The sequence below is a fragment of the Equus asinus genome, chromosome 8 (genome assembly GCF_041296235.1).
Source record: "Equus asinus isolate D_3611 breed Donkey chromosome 8, EquAss-T2T_v2, whole genome shotgun sequence".
Taxonomy (NCBI): Eukaryota; Metazoa; Chordata; class Mammalia; order Perissodactyla; family Equidae; genus Equus; species Equus asinus.
The window spans coordinates 76590056-76595659 of record NC_091797.1 but is presented as its reverse complement, the minus strand read 5'-3'; positions in this window follow the sequence as shown (position 1 = coordinate 76595659).

The window sequence follows — 5604 nt, the reverse complement described above, 5'->3', positions numbered from 1 at the left end:
GGAGTGACCACCTAATGGATACAGGGTTTCTTTTAGGGGGATGAAAATGTTTTGGGACTAAAGGTGGTGGTTGCACCACACTGTGAATGTGCTAAATGCCACTAAATCATTTACTTTAAAATGGTTAATTTTATGTTATGTGAATCTCATCTCAATAAAAAAATTGGGACCGGCCCTGTGGCCAAGTGGTTAAAGTTCCACACACTCCACTTCGGCAGCCCAGGTTCATGGGTTCAAATCCCGAGCGTGGACCTACTCCACTCATTAGCAGCCACGCTGTGGCAGCATCCCACATACAAAGTAGAAGAAGACTGGCACAGATGTTAGTTCAGGGCTAATCTTCCTCGGGCAAAAAAAGAGCAAGACTGGCAACACATGTCAGCTCAGAGTGAATCGTTCTCACACAAAAATAAAAATAATAATAATTGTACTGGTTCTAAAATTTTCTTTATGATTTTATGCATTTTTTGATATTGGGAAATAGTATTTTCATTGAAGATTAATATACTTGGAAAAGTGAAAAAAAGTATACAGTTCTCTGAATTTTCACAAACTAAATATACCTGTTTAACCAGCTTAGATATGTATTTTATTTTATTCTTTATAACAGAAGTAATACAAATTAATTTAGGGAAAAAAAGAGAAAATACAGGTAATTAAAAGTAAAAAAAAAAAAGGAAAAAGAAAATACAGAAAACAGACCCACCCATAATCCTTCATCTACAACCACCATGGACGATTTGGTCATATTAACCCAAGCTACCTTCTAAAAATGTATAAACATACCTAGATATGATATTTTTCTGTACCATAATTTTTTTCCTTATGTTTTGTAAATATTTTTCATGGTAATAAAAACCTATGTTCATCATATGTGTGTTGGTACGTATGTGTTCATTGAAAGGCTATATCATAGTTACTTTAACCGACCTCTAGAACCAGACAAAATCTTACCATTAGAAACAGCATCTACAATGATCTGTCTCCATTGAATGTACAATTTCATGGTGGGTTTTTTGTTGTTGTTGTTGTTTCTTTGTTTTCGTTGAGGAAGATTGTCCCTGAGCTAACATCTGTGCCAATCTCCCTCTATTTTGTATGTGAGATGCTGCCACGGTGTGGCTTTACAAGCATTGGGTAGGTCCACACCTGGATGTGAACCCACAAAACCTGGGCCACTGAAGGGGAGCAGGTGAACTTAGCTACTGTGCCACAGGGCTGGCCCCTGTCTCACATTCTTTGACGGTTATTTTCTTTGTTCGATTATTCTGGATTGATAATTAATTATTAATGAATAAATAGCCTATTTTTTTCAATTGCTTTCCCCTCTGCCCCACACTCCGCCCAGATGCTACATATTGACAATCTCACGGGTGTAATCCCCCACCTTTCTCCATTTTCCTGCCATCATATACAAGCATACTATAGGCACATACATGGTGGAGTTGACTTTGTTGTGGAAAAATAGGATTCTATACTTTGTGGATCTCTGCATCTGCTTTCCCAAATGTTTACATATCGGCAACTGTGCTGGATATTCTTTTTGCCCCTCCAAAATCTCTTCTCTCCCTGCCCTACTCTACGCCCTAGGCCCCTTAGCTCTCACCAATCAGAGGCTCCAGCAGGAGATGGGAGGGGAGGGAGAAGGGGTATTTACCCCCCAGCTCCCTCTCTGCCAGATGTTGTTTCAGCCACAGCTGCGTTCCTCAACTGAAGGCTACACTCCTGTTGGGTGGCTACACCCTCTCTAGGTTCTGAAACTCTCCCCCCGCATGCCGTTTAGGTCTGGGGGTGGTCACCAATCCCAGACAACTTTATCCTCCCTTATTTGCTTGCCCATGACTCTGAAAATAGCCCTTTCATTAAATACCCTTTAAATCTCTTTCTGAGTGTGCCAGCTATTTCGTGATGGGGCCCCGAACTGATTCAGCAACTAATTTAAAATTCTTAAAAACTCTTAGTGAGCCAATTCACACAAACCTGCCATCAATTTGGACCTTGGAGTTCAGCTCCTTGGTTTATAGATGCAGGAACTGAGGGAAAGTAACTTGCCTGTTTGCCTGGATTCTAGGCCAGGGCAGAGGGAAAATACAGAAAGTTTGCTGAGCCCTGAAGGCAGGCGGTACGAATTATGACCCCCCAGGTCTTGCTGGGCAGCTCTAGCTTTCTGGCTCTATTTCCCAGTTCTGTATTTCTCAGCCTCCCTCTCGTTCTGAAATGAAAACGAGAAAGACATAGATGTCTGGAACAGGCAACCAATTTAAGTTCTCCTACATCTTGGCAGTTTTCTAAAACAAAGGCATTGTTGGCTGTCTGTGGCCCCTACAGGTAAGAAGAGCCAGAACAAGTGGAATGGGGAAGGAGCAAAGATCTCTCAGGCTGTCCCTTCATAATCTTCTATGAAACAGTCAAATATTGAAAGATAAACGAGGCTCAGTCCACATCCTCTGATCTCAGCGTGTGGGACGCACAGGTCAACATGCATTACCATACAAGGTGGAAGGTGCAGTAAACAGCCCAGCTTTGGGGTGGGTCAGAGAACGATTCTCAGAGCAGGTAATGTTTGAGCTGGATTTTTTTTTTTTTTTTTTTTCAGGAAGATCAGCCCTGAGCTAACCACTGCCAATCCTCCTCTTTTTGCTGGGGAAGACCGGCCCTGAGCTAACATCCATGCCCGTCTTCCTCTACTTTATACATGGGACGCCTACCACAGCATGGTGTTTTGCCAAGCGGTGCCATGTCTGCACTCAGGATGCAAACCAGCGAACCCCAGGCAGCCGAGAAGCAGAACGTGTGAACTTAACGGCTGCGCCACTAGGCCGGCCCCATGAGCTGGATCTTGAAGGAGGAGCTGAAGTCCCCCTAGCCTGAGATGGTGTTCTAGAAAAGGGATGAGCTGGTACAAAGACCCAGTGCTAAGAAAGACTGAGCAATAAATGTGCCAGAAACTGCTAGAAGTTCCATGTGGCTGGAACACAAGTTGTGTGTGTGTTTTGGGGGACGTGCGTGGGCAGGGGTCAAAAGGCAAGCAGGCATCAGAAGGGTTGTGAAAGATAAGAGAGGAGCATTGGAAAGCCATTGAAAGCTTTTAAGCAGCCGAGTGACAATGTTACCCTTTGGGTACGTTATTCTGGCTGCTGAGTGGAGAATGGATGAAACGGGCAACCTAGAAGCTAAGACAAATACAGAGGGGCTGCATTCTGGAAAAAGATTGGAGTGGTGGAATGGGAGTAGAGGAGGAGGTGACAGACGGCTTTGAAAGCTATGAAGGCAGTAGAAGGGAGAGGATCTGGGTTTTATAATAATAAAAATACTGACGATAATAACATAACATAGTGACTTAAACAATAGCTCTGGTTGCAGACTGTGTAAGTGAGAATCTTCTCCCCGCCCTTTTTATTTGGAAAAATTTCAGACCTCAGAAGAATTGCAAGATGGTTTCCATGAACATCAATACATCCTTCACCAAGACTTACCTATTGTTACATTTTACCTCTCTCTCTCTCTCTCCCCCATCCCCTCTCTCTCTCTGTCTCCCTTCATATATGCGTGTGCGCATATGTATAGCTTTTTTCCTGAACCATTTGCAAATTTGTTGCAGAAATCATGGCACCACACCTCTAATACTCCAGCATTGATCTCTTTTGAATAAGGAGATTCTCTTATATAATCACAATACCATTATCTTACTGACAAAATTTAACATCGATACTCTATAATCTAATATAAAATTCATATTCAAATTTTACCAATTGTCCCAATAATGTCTTATAAAGCGGGTGCTTTTTATTTAAAAAAAATCTAAAATCCAATCAAGGACTGTGCGTTGCATTTAGTTATCACGTCTCTCTTTTTTCTTTTCCATTTTTGGGGACAATGTTAGAAATGTCAGTTTATTTACAAGATAATTGAACAAAATATAGGAGGTCTAACACAATAGGTTCTAGGATTTCCTGTATGAAGATTTTTTTTTAACTTTTTATTTTGAAATAATTTCAAACTGACAGAAAAGCTGCAAAGATAGTACAAAGAATGCTCGCATGTGTTTCACCCAGAGTCACCAGTTGTTTATACTTCGCCACATTCCCTCTATCCTTCTCTGGTCTACAAATACACATTCGTATTTTTTTTATGAATCATTTGAAAGTAAGCTGCCTCGCGTGCTCCTAAATACTACAGGGTACTTTTACTCTTATATAAGTATCAAAATCAGGAAATGTAACATCGATACTATACAATCCATATTCAAATTTCCCCAAATGTCTCAAGAATGTCCTTTACAGCTTTTTTTTTTTTGGAGGGGAACCAGGATCCAATCAAGGAGCACACGTTGTATTTAATTGTTGCATCTCTTTAGTCTTCTTTAATCTAGGCAATTACCTACCATGTGTGTATGTGTGTGTGTGTTTATTTCACAACGCTGACCTTTTTGAAGAGTTTAGGCCCGTTGTTTTTTGGGGTTTTTTTGAGGAAGATTAGCCCTGAGCTAACATCTACTGCCAATCCTCCTCTTTTTGCTGAGGAAGATTGGCCCTCAGCTAACATCCATGCCCATCTTGCTCTACTTTATATGTGGGATGTCTGCCACAGCATGGCTTGCCAAGCGGTGCCATGTCCGCACTCGGGATTCAAACTGGTGAACCCCGGGCTGCCCAAGCGGAACGTACAAACTTAACTGCTGAGCCACTGGGCCAGACCCAAGGCCAGCTGTTTTGAAGAATGTCCCTCAGTTTGGATTTGTCTGTTTGTTTTCTGTGATTGGATTCAGGGCAACATGTTTGAATACTGTATAGGTGATGGTGTGTCCTTTTCAGTTCAAAATATTACGGGGCACATGTTAGGACGTTAAGTTTCATAGTTTGGTTAAGCTAGGTTGAAATCTGGGCTGCTTATTCTGCTAGTTGGGCAAGTTGGTTATTGAGATGCTTTTCTCAGCTGTCAAATGAGGGTAATAATAATCCTGGTCTCATGAAGACACTTAGAACAGTGTCTGGCACATTGTAAGTACCCAATAAATTATTACTATTATTGTTATCATTAATACTATTTTTACCAAAATTTATGGAGAACTTAGTATGTGGCAGGCACTGAGTCTTTACCCCTGCAGCACCTAGGATAGTGTATGCCACAAAAGAGGTAATCAATAAATACTTGTTGGCAAAATGTCAGCTTTGTGATTGCTAGCGATATCCAACCAATTTACAGACAAGGAAACTGAGGCTCAGAGAAGTGAAATAATTTCCCTAAGGGAACTACACTGCACTAAGTGGCAAGAGCTGGGATTCGAACCCAGGCTTGTGGGGTTTGTAAAATGAGGGATAACGAAGCTGAAAGTGTTCTGTAAACTCGCACAGGCTGTGTAGACATAAAGAGCTGAATCGGAGCGCCGCGCAAAGTGCTCTCGCACGTACATACAGTAGGCGCTCAATAAATGTTAGCTGAATGAATGAGTTAAGAAAACGAGTCATCTAGGGAGAGATCATCCTGCCCTGCTTGGGGACAGCGCCTGGTGGGGAACCGGAACCCGTTTCCCCACACGCTACCCCACGCCGAGTCACCGCAAGACCGCGTGTTCCAGCAGGGTGGGGCTTCCGGTGGCCCCGC